This window comes from Zootoca vivipara, chromosome 4 (assembly GCF_965207765.1).
Source record: "Zootoca vivipara chromosome 4, rZooViv2.hap1.1, whole genome shotgun sequence".
Lineage (NCBI taxonomy): Eukaryota > Metazoa > Chordata > Lepidosauria > Squamata > Lacertidae > Zootoca > Zootoca vivipara.
This window is the reverse complement of record NC_142587.1, coordinates 57,692,582-57,704,342: the sequence shown is the minus strand read 5'-3', so window position 1 is coordinate 57,704,342 and position 11,761 is coordinate 57,692,582. Positions and strand designations below refer to the sequence as shown.

At 39.3% G+C, this 11,761-nt stretch overlaps 1 long non-coding RNA gene across 1 annotated transcript in view; it reads right to left on the bottom strand.

Annotated features, from left to right (window-relative positions):
* Positions 1–8,419, bottom strand: part of LOC148685960 (uncharacterized) — a 36,307-nt gene extending 27,888 nt beyond the window's left edge. The window contains exons 1-2 of the long non-coding RNA XR_015949621.1: positions 8,088–8,419; positions 7,507–7,583 (exon numbers count right to left, since the gene is read on the bottom strand). This is a non-coding gene — a long non-coding RNA (uncharacterized LOC148685960). The remainder of the gene's footprint in view (positions 1–7,506; positions 7,584–8,087) is intronic.
* Between the last annotated feature and the right edge of the window lie 3,342 nt (positions 8,420–11,761).

The window sequence follows — 11,761 nt, the reverse complement described above, 5'->3', positions numbered from 1 at the left end:
TTCTCTGTATCATGCCTGTTCACCTTGAATCAGTAATTCCTTGCAGCCATATAGCTGCCAGTTCCCTTCAATGGAGAAGGACGTTCTGAGCACATCAGGCCAATGATATGAACCATGACAATCCAGTAGGCCCTGTGAAACTGTGAAATACTGGGGATTGTGAGAAATCCAGTGACAGAACTGCCATTTCATTGGTTAAAACTAAACTGGTCAACGTGGTCTATTGAAGTTGAATATTGTTTCACAAGGGATGCGGGTGGCGCTGTGGTCTAAACCACTGAGCCTAGGGCTTGCCGATCAGAAGGTTGGCGGTTTGAATCCCCGCGACGGGGTGAGCTCCTGTTGCTCAGTCCCAGCTCCTGCCAACCTAGCAGTTTGAAAGCTCGTCGAAGTGCAAGTAGATAAATAGGTACCGCTCCGGCGGGAAGGTAAACGGCATTTCCGTGAGCTGCTCTGGTTTTGCCAGAAGCAGCTTAGTCATGGTGGCCACATGACCCGGAAAAACTGTCTGTGGACAAACGTCTGCTCCCTTGGTCTATAGAGCGAGGTGAGCACTGCAACCTCAGAGTCTTTCATGACTGGACTTAACTGTCAGGGGTCCTTTACCTTTACCTTTTTATTGTTTCACAAAAAGTAAAGAACATGTGCATCTCATTTTCATAGGGAGATTTTTTAGGTTTTTGCCAAAAAAATTCAAAGCCCTCTGTGTTCAGACGTCTGACTTCATAGCCTCTGAAGATGCACAGCCCTTCCTCACGCCTCCCTTTCTCTCTCCTATTGCACACTGGCTTCCTCAAGGAGATCCTGGTTTACATTTAGCCAGAATTCTAAAGGATCTGATCAGCTGTTAAAAGATGTTAATATCAGGAGAAGCTCTAATTCAAAGATTGAAGAAATGCAGTACAAATTCTAACCTTTGTCTTTTTCTTGCATTTGTGCCAACAGGTTGCTGAAAAGTTTCCTTTTTTCCCCTTTTTTCTTTTGCTGTAGGGAAGGTTCTCAAGCTGCCCTTGATTTTGGGCTACCAGCCACAGACAAAAGAAACCAGCAATGCATAGAATCTGAGCTTAATTAGTGTTTTTGCTAGACCTACAAATTCAGGTACTTGACTGGGACCTGTTATTATTAATTTTATAAAGACATTTCTTTCATTATTCTCAGGAGACCATCTTTCAGTTCCGTGGTGTCTTTACACACGGCTTTCAAAAGGAATGATGCAACCTGCCATTCAACACAGTTTGTCAATGGAAGAAATGCATTTTTTTAAAAAATGGTTGAAATCACTTGATTAAACAACAATAACAACACACACACACCTTACAGCTTTCTGATTCATATGCTCCTTTGTTGTAAGGGAAAAAAAACACCTGAAGAGTTTAACACTTGCTTGTAATTGATGGTCCCTTGTGAGGCCCCCAAACCTCACTTGGTGGCTGCACAGAAGGTAGAGCATGAGAATTTCAGGGTCATGGGCCCCAGGTTGGGCTAAAGATTCCTGCATCAGGGAAGGGGATTGGACTGGATGATCCTAATGTTCCCTTCCAACTCTACAATTCTATGATTCTATTTACCAGTACTGCTGAATATCTATATCTATTTCCACAGCTGCCGAGGCCTCAGTGGACTGGACGGAGGGAGAAATAGACCTCTTTTGCACTCCTTTAGTTTTCTCCATCCTCATCGTTTTGCCTCTTTCATTCTCTCTAGGTTAGCCAACCCATGGGTAATTCCCCCCACTATCCATGCATTTGGTACTGTCATGTATGCCCATAGAGCTCTTACACGTGGGGGGTGGGGGGTGGGCAGACCTTGGCCCAGTCAGAATCCTCCCCTGCTTACAAACATATAGATGGAGCCAGATGCAGGCATGGAGACTGGAAATATAAGCCCTCACTGCATCTACCTCCGATTCTATGAATGTGTAAGGATGGTTGCGTTTACCCCTATATTTAGTTACTTGAAGCTGGAAGTATGGACTTTATGCTTTGAAAAATACTCTGCTTGAGTTAGTTCATGCCATGTGCATGAAAGTTCTGTCTGTGGTGTATGGTCTGTGGTGGCTGTTTCACCCGTGCAAGTCATCATTTCACGATACAGGCATCAGATGACACATCTATACATGTGAACACAACCTTACTCCAGAGTAGCTGTAATCCTTTTGAAAGTACCATCTTTAGTGAGACTTGCCCTGAAGTAAGCAGACTAGACCTCCAATCAACAATGTTTTTCTAAGAGCTTAAAAATTGTTTTATTTTGAAATGATTTGGAACGTGTTGTTCTGTTGTAAGCTGCATTGAGCATATTTATGTGGGAAAGCAGCATACAAATTTTAATAATAATAATAATAATATAAGCAATATGGCAAGATAAGCAGCAAGGGAAATAGAAAGGCCTGCCATTCAACACAGCCTACCTATGGAATCATTTTTCTAAATAAAAAAACATTATTTAAATAACACTATTAAATGAATATTATTACAATAATGTACAAAAGCACATTTAACCAGCTACTACTAACTAGCCAGAAGCCCTACATGGGATTTTTTCTCTCCACATGAGTACACTACAACCATTAACCTTGTTTTGCTCTTCCATCCCCTGATGGCTCCACTGCCATGTTGTCCATGCCTTGGGGGAAGGTATGAAGGAGGCAAGCTTGCGGAATACACTACATAGGCTATCCCTGTAAGCTGCAACTCTGATCATGCAGAGTCAAAGCTGTCAAGTTCTCCCCCTTTTTAAGGGAAATTCCCTTATGCTGAATAGGCTTCCTCGCGAGAAAAGGGAAAACTTGACAGCTACATGCAGAGTTGCAACTCGTGGGGACAACCTGCATTCCGGATTCTCCCCTCAGACTTGTTCCCAATATATGGACAGCACAAGAGCAGGTCTGGCAGGTGATACAACAGCAGTGTGGGCCTTACCCTCTCGGGGACGGATAAATGCTTGAATAGGGCTATAGCCTCTCTCAAACTGTGTAAAAGCAACGGCTGTTCAATCCACTGTATATTTGTGCCTCACACTTATTTTTCCAATACCTTTTTAACAGGGAGGAAATATGCTGGAAATATTTGCATGTGAAGTTAATGTTCTAGTCTAGCTATATATGTTTTATACAAAAATCATTATGGAAAGTAATGTTATTCACTAATAAATCATGTCCTCAGTTGGCATCGTTAACACAGCTACGTGTTGACCATTCATCTTTTATCACTCTGACACAGAAACTAGTAATAAAGCTTTAAAAATTATAACAAGGGTACACAAGAGAAGTAGTTCAAAGAAAGCAGCCCCAAATGTCTAAGAGCATTTGTGATGCAAAGTAAGATGGCTCTGGTAATATCTGAAATTCTCTGCTGCATCCCAAGCCATTGATGAAACTGTAATGTGGGTAACAGAGAAATAGGGATGCCATTAAGGTTCTAAATTGATGCTCTCGGTAATTGCCCTTCTCTGCCACTGTGGACAATTTTAGATATGTTCAATGCTATTAAAAGGAAATGCAATAAACGTCCTGCAATCTGTGGGTAGCCTATTGTCCTTGTTACACTGAAAGTACAGTGGTCTGTTCAACTGAACCATTCCCAAAGTTTAGATTTAGAATCATAGAATCATAGAGTTGGAAGAGACCACAAGGGCCATCCAGTCCAACCCCCTGCCAAACAGGAAACACCATCAAAGCACTCTTGACATATGGCTGTCAAGCCTCCAAAAATTTTTGATGAGTTGACGGAAAACCTAGATTTGGTGGATGCGTGGAGACATAAACATTCCGCTCAAAAAGATTTCACGTTTTTCTCTCACAGACACCAGGTGGCATCTAGAATAGATGCCATTTGGATTCCCAGGGAACTTGTATTGAGATTAGCAAAAGTGGAAATAAGCGCACGCACCTTATCGGACCATAATCCGGTATGGTTGACGTTTGTGCCAGAAGTAAAAGATAGAAGATGGAGGCTGAATGTGTTCTTGTTAAAAAATACAAAAATAATTCAAGATGTATCAACACAGTATAAAGAGTATTTAGATATAAATACTGGGGGAGATGTAGACCCTACTATAGTCTGGGACGCAGGGAAAGCAATGCTACGTGGGTTCTTCATTCAACAAAACGCAAAATGGCGGAAAATTAGAGAGGAGAAAAAGGTTAATCTGTTACAAGAAATCAGAAAGAAGGAAAAAAAATTATTAAAAAAGGATAATGAAGCCATAAAACATGAATTAAAAATCTTAAAATTGGAATATGAGAAATTGATTGATGATGAATTGGATCAAAATTTACAATTTTGGAAATACAAAAATTTTAAATGGGCAAACAAACCGAGCAAATTATTAACCTGGCAACTAAAGAAAAGACAAAAAGAGAAAATTATTAATAAGATTGAATTCAATGATAGAATTTTAGAGAAATCAAGTGAGATCGTAAAAGCTTTTCAAAAACATTATGAATTGGTTTATCAGAAAGAAGGTACAAATTTGCAGAAAATAGAAGAATTTATTAAAAAGCATAATATGCCATCAATACCAGCGGATAAGCTAAGAGCGTTAAATAGGGAAATAACAGTAGAGGAAATAAAGGAGACCCTAAAAAAGATGAAAAATGGTAAGGCCCCAGGCCCAGATGGCCTCCCTACGGAACTATATAAGACCCTGGATGAGATAATGTTGGCCCCTTTGAAAGATTTATTCAATTTAATTTTGGAAAAAGGTACTATCCCGCATTCATGGGAAGAAGCGCAAATAATCTTAATCCCAAAATTAAAGCTAGAAATTCCAACTCCGAACGACTTCAGACCAATCTCGCTTCTGAATAGCGACTACAAGATATTTGCTAAACTGTTGGCGAACAGATTATCCCCCATCTTAGAAGACATAATACAAAAAGATCAGGTCGGCTTTGTGAAAGGCAGATTCGCCAAAGACAATATTAGAAATATCATAAATATTATAGAACTTTTAGAAAACAGAAGAGACAAACAAGCCGCAATTCTGTCCGTGGACGCGGAAAAGGCCTTTGATAGGGTGGCCTGGGACTTTATGCTAAGATTGTTAGAAGAGGTAAAAATGGGGGACAGATTAGAAAGGGCAATAAAGGCCATTTACAATTCCCAAAATGCTAAACTAATTATAAATGGAAAGTTCACTAACAAAATTAACATCACAAGGGGGACAAGACAAGGGTGCCCTCTGTCCCCCATCTTATTTATTATTACGCTTGAAATTTTATTAAACACAATTAGGAAAAGTAAGGAAATTAAAGGAATTGTGGTGGGCAATAAAAGTTATAAAGTAAAGGCCTTTGCCGACGATATTATAATAACATCAGAGGACCCAATTACAAGCATTCCCAATGCCATCCGCTTGATAGAAGAATACGGGGAATTGGCTGGCTTGAAAATAAATTATAATAAGACAAAATTGTTAGTCAAAAATCTTGAGGTAAATGAGGAAAAATTGTTGCAAGAAACCACAAAACTCAAAATTAGTAAAAAAATGAAATATTTAGGAATAGAGATGACAACAAAAGCAATCGACCTGATTCAGGATAACTATTCGGAAACTTGGAAGCAAATTAGGAAGAAGTTTGACGTTTGGAGTAAATTAAAACTTTCATTTATGGGTAGAATTTCAGCCATTAAGATGTGCGTGGTGCCCAAGATGAATTTCCTTTTCCAAAACCTTCCATTGTTGGGGATGGAGAAATATTTTAGGGATTGGAAAAGGGACATTGCGGAGTTCATATGGAACGGGAAAAAACCCCGTATAAAATATAAGATTCTGATAGACCATAAGGAGAGAGGGGGATACGGCCTCCCAGATTTGGAAATTTTTCATGATTCCGCGGCATTAGCTTGGATTAAAGAATGGGTAATTTTAAAAAATTCGGATCTATTAGACTTAGAAGGCGATGGGCTAGGACACGGCTGGCATTATTACCTGATGAAAGATAGAATAGATAAGAAGAATTTTTTCATGTTCCATATGATTAGAAAATCTTTATTTAAAGTATGGTTAAAATACAGGAGATTCTTTGAACCCAAAACCCCCTGGTGGCTTTCTCCAGCTGAATTATTGGCGGTGAGGAGACGTAATATGAATAACACATGGCCCACATACCGTATGCTCCTGGAAGAAAAGGAAGGAACGCTGAAATTAAGAGAATATAAAGAAATAAAGGATCATTTAAACACGTGGTTAGATTACTTTCAAATTAATCAGAGATTACAATTGGATAAGAAAGTGGGATTTGAAAAGAATAAATCGTACCTGGAGGAAATTTTAATTGATAAGGAGGGCAAATATATTTCGAATTTATACCAGATATTATTAAAATGGGAAACAGAAGAGGAACTTACAAAAAATTATATGATCAAATGGAGTAAGGATCTGGGGAAAACAATAAGTATGCAAAAATGGGAACAATTATGGATAAGAGATTCGAGATTCACCCCAAATTATGATTTGATAGAGAATATATTCAAAATGCAAAATCAATGGCATTTAACGCCGGCCAAACTGGCCAAAATGTACCCAAATGTAAGCAATATCTGCTGGAGATGCCGTAAAGAAGTTGGGACATATGTTCATATCTGGTGGAGCTGTGACCTCATCAAAGACTTCTGGGAACTAGTCTATAAAGAGTTAAAGAAAATTGTGAAATACTCTTTCAAGAAACAACCAGAAATCTTTTTATTAGGGATGTTAGGAGAGGACATAAAACCGAATGATAGATGCGTAGTGAGCTACGCAACAGCCTCAGCAAGACTCTTATTGGCAAAAGCATGGAAATCACAGGAGACTCCAAAGAAGGAGGATTGGTTACAAAAATTAATATTATATTATAATTTAGCAAGAAAATACGAATTATTGAAAGAAACTAATGTGAAGGATAATTTAAAGAAATGGGAATCACTTACCATTTATCTCAGTACACACATAGATAAACCGTCTCTTCTTTCCGACGCAGCAGGATTCTAGAAATAAGAAAAAAAAAATGATTAATTTTATGGATATTATATTTCTCATTTCAAGGTATATGTGGACTATACTTGCTCTCTTTCCGAGATAGTAAGACTCAAGGATTAAGAAGACAAGATAGAATTTGATTATTTGGATATTATTTGTATTGTAATATTCTGCATCACTATTTTTCAATTTGGATTTGGTTTCTAATTGAGCAAAGTTGTAATATTGTGTGTGTGATGTAAATACTTACAATTTAGATAAGTCTAATTTAGGTTGTGAAGGAACAGGGTTGGGGGTAAGAGCAGGGGAGGGAAGGGGGGTTTTGGGAGGTAGGGGGGAGGGGGGTCTTGTTTTTGTGCTTGTTCTGTTTAGTTGGGTGTATTTTAATTGTTGTATATGTTCAAATCTATAATAAACTTTATTTAAAAAAAAAAAAATAAAAATAAAAAAAAAAAAATAAAGCCTCCGCTTAAAGACCTCCAAAGAAGGAGACTCCACCACACTCCTTGGCAGCAAGTTCCACTGTCGAACAGCTCTTACCGTCAGGAAGTTCTTCCTAATGTTTAGGTGGAATCTTATTTCTTGCAGTTTGAATCCGTTGCTCCGTGTCCGCTTCTCTGGAGCAGCAGAAAACAACCTTTTACCCTCTTCTATATGACATCCTTTTACATATTTGAACATGGCTATCATATCACCTCCTCTTCTCCAGGCTAAACATACCCAGCTCCCTAAGCCGTTCCTCATAAGGCATTGTTTCCAAGCCTTTGACCATTTTGGTAGCCCTCCTCTGGACACGTTCTAGCTTCACTGGTAGCTGGTCACCAGGGCTTACTGAGGACACTTTGCCACTAGAGGCAAAACAAAAAATACTCCTTCCTGCCTCTTTTGCTGCGCACACACTGCCACGTGTCTGCCCACTGTCCCCTCCTTCTTTGCTTCATGCCCACCACCCATGCACCCACCACCCATGCTCACCAGGTGCATGCAAACAGCAGCGGTTGCTCAGTGGAGAGAGAGGCTGTGAAGGTCAGCAAGCACAGGGCATGTTCCACAGAGCAGAGGTCAAATTTACCACCCCTCCCAACTTTCAGGAACCTGCCACCCTGAGGCAACTGTCTCACCTCGTCTCATAGGTGGGCTGGCCTTGCTGGTCACCCAACACTCTGTGCTTCCTTACTGCCACTACATAGGCCTAGTAGGAACAGAAGAAAGGTTTCTCGTCCTAAAATAAACTTTCTCTTATGCAGCTGTCTCTAAACGATTACACCAAGTTGCCTCCTGGTTGGTGGTACTAAACTGGTGTATTAAACTGATGTTTTAAAGTGGTGATACAGTATGCAATATCACCATTTACAGAATCAGGATCAAAACTGCAGTTCAGGGCCAGCAATGGCTCCTTTACAGAAGTTTAAAAAAGGAAGTAAAGACCATGATCTGGTGTTGTCCAAGCAGAAGAACGGAAACATTAACCAACAGAAGCAAGAAGCTGAGTTAACCTTCAGTATATTTCAATAGCCATGCTTCTTTAAAAAAAAAAAGGAAAGATAAGACATGCATGCTTGAGGCTGAAGAAAAGACTGTTTGTACCCAGCACATTGAAGGAATTGTTCAAGAACAGTTCAGCCATGTCAAAATATGACCCTGTAAAGCTGCCAAGGGTCACACAGTCCTCTAATCATCTGCTGAGTTAGTGCTAGACATAGAGGTTGAAGCCACTGGTGAGTTGCTTTAACTTAATGCACCTTGCTGTTTTACAAGACTTTGCAGAAAGTTTTATCCTCCCAGCTCAAGAAGGAAGCTGTCCACTGGGCGTTAGATAAACATTTTTCCATGGGCTCAATCAGACATTTGAGAACTCCACCAGAGTCAGCACAAATATGATGCATTGTGGAATGCTCAAAGCACGTGTTATGTGATGTATTTTGGTCTGCTGTTCTCATGTAGAATGGACACATACATTTGCGCATGTGCTAAAATATCTGGATTTCTTTGTATGTTTGGTCTGAAAACAATAATCTAAAATCCATACACAAAAAGGCATCTCCAGTAAACACAAAGGATATAAAGATAATGTAGTCCGAGCCAATAGTTCATGGAAATGTCATGTTGAAATGCTGGGACTTGCTTCTCAGTAAATAAATGTATAGGAGGGATTTAGCTGTAAATTTGTCACCAGTTCTTTCACTGAACATATCTTGGCTGTGAGTCCTGGAAGACTGGCTCCCTGCCTTGCAGGACTTTTTCCACCTGGCCTGGGAGGGTGGGGCTTCCCTGACTCCAGCTCCAAAAGCTGAGGCTGCTGAACACTCTTGGCTGGGACATTGTTTAAAGGGACTATTGTGGTTATCTATATTAATTTTCTAATGTTTAGATTTTTTATTTATGTGGAAATTGTTCAGTTTGGTTGTGCACTTTTTGATGTTTTATTTATTGCTTGACTGCTTTTGTTATGTTTGTCATTATGTATTCCCCCCCCCATGTTGTAAGCTGCATTGAACATGGTTTTAAATATGGAAAGGTGGCATACAAATAAAATGTACATGTATAGGCTTAAGATCATATAATTGTATCTCTGTTGTAAAAATGACTACTAGCCACGACTTTGTAAAAATGACTACTAGCAGAACTTTCAATGTTGAAGGCATTACACCTCTGCATACCAGTTGCTGGGAATCACAAGAAGGGAGAGTACTATTGTACTCAGGTCTTGCTTTTGAACTTCCTATAAGCTCCTGGTCTAGATGAGCCTTTGGTCTGAGATCCAGAAGAGCTCTCCTTACGTTCTTAAAAAAAGTAAAAAAAAGGACAACGTTTCTCCCACTGCTCCATTTGTTGGCAGGGGCTTGTAGCTTTAAGACCAAACTGAACCAGTGATGGCTAACTAAATATCTTAAACACAATCGTATCAACTCGTATCTAATCTTGCTATTGATTTAAAAAGCAAGCAGTTTAAAGTGCACCATAATAGTACAGCTTAGCCATAAGGGAGGTGCTGTTTGTGAAAACTTTGGGCAGAAACAAAAAAGGACACACACATTTGTTTTTCTAGGGTGAAAACTATGAAAGAAGGCAAACTAGGAAGCATTGTCCTTATTTTGATTTGTCTTTGTGATGTCATGTAACTAGGCATGATTTGCTGTACAGCATCGTAACACCACCACAATCACTGTGACACTCCCAGAAAGAGTAGAGAATGGTGCAGCAGCTGATCGGGTTGGAAAACTGGCAGAGAACAAGGAGAGCACAGATGGGCTTCAAACAATCTTTCAATCACCCTAAAGGGCCTTTTTCACCCCCTAAATGAGCAAAGATGAATTTACTTGTGCTTGATGTTTCTGCGAGGTTTTTTGTTTTGTTTTTTGCTGTTGCTGTTGAAAGCTTGGTTACTTATTTTGCACCTCAGCAACGTAGACCCTATGACCAATTCTGAGGTGCACCCACTCCTTTTTTTTCGGGGGGGATGCAGGCATACACATACCCCTAAATATTTTGTGAATCTAAGTATTTCAATATGAGTAGGAAAATGAGAGTACCCCTAAACATTTTTTTAAAGAAAAAAAGCACTGGATGCACCTCAGAAAGTCCTCCAAGAGTCCAAAATGTAAAAACAAAGGGAGAAATGCAGACAACTAAGCCAATTCCAGATGTAATCCCCTGTCTCTTATCTGGGAACATCGCCTGGACAGGCCATGATTTAGATCAGAATTCATCCTGGTCCCAAGATACAATTAACAAATGTTTATGCAGCAGGAAACTATTTCAGAATCACATCTCCTAGGACAATAATTATGCAGGTGCATCCTGAGAAACAAACTGCAAGGGGGGGGGAGCATGAAGGCACTGATTAAATACTTGATGGGATTCAGGTCCTCACTTTAAAACCATTCCAGTTGTTTGCTGGGCCTGCTGGTGTCAATGCATAGTGCTGACAAGAAGTGACTTTGAAATATCTTCTCAATGTCTTCATACTTTATCACATCCAATAATATTTTGAAAGCATAGTGTGCTCAAAAACTGTTGCTTTAGCATTCTGGACACTGTCAAAACTATTGCACAGCTATTATTTATTTATTTTTTAAAAAGGAAAATGTTTAGCAAGGAGTTTTCTCTTAAAAGGGAACCACAGTTGTAAATATTACTATTTGTGCATTACATAAATGGGAAGTTTATTTATTTAATTCAAAAGGCAGACTTTTGAATTAACAGTATGCAAGATTTTTTTTAAAAAACCACAAGCTCCAGTTTCCTTACCTTATCACCCCTACCCATAATAGTATGAACAAAAGATTAAAAGAAGAAATGAATGATATTGGAGATGTAAAATATGATATAATAAAATATTGGATCTGAAATTTGTAGCTCAAGGTGCTTCTTCTGCATTTTTAAAGATTATAGGAACAATAACTGGAAATCCATTAACTATCACTTAGGTGTGTTCTGGATTTTACCTCAACATGTATGGGCTAAAACTGTGGGTGGGACAGTAGCCCACATGCAAGCCCCACCTGCAATGTCACAGTATGTATGCATCATCCTGCCTGCTCACTCCCCAACCCTCCCTCTGCTAAGTGGAGAAGGTTTTCAGGAGGGGTTTACTTACATTTGCTTAAACATGGATAGAATACTTTGCAGAATCAGGGAACCTTTATCACACAGAGTGAGTGTACGTGCACACGAAAGCTCATACCAATGACAAACTTAGTTGGTCACTAAGGTGCTACTGGAAGGAATTTTTAAATTTTGTTTAGAGTTACATTTGTGTGTTTGGGTAAGTATATTCTGCTATCGAAGTTGA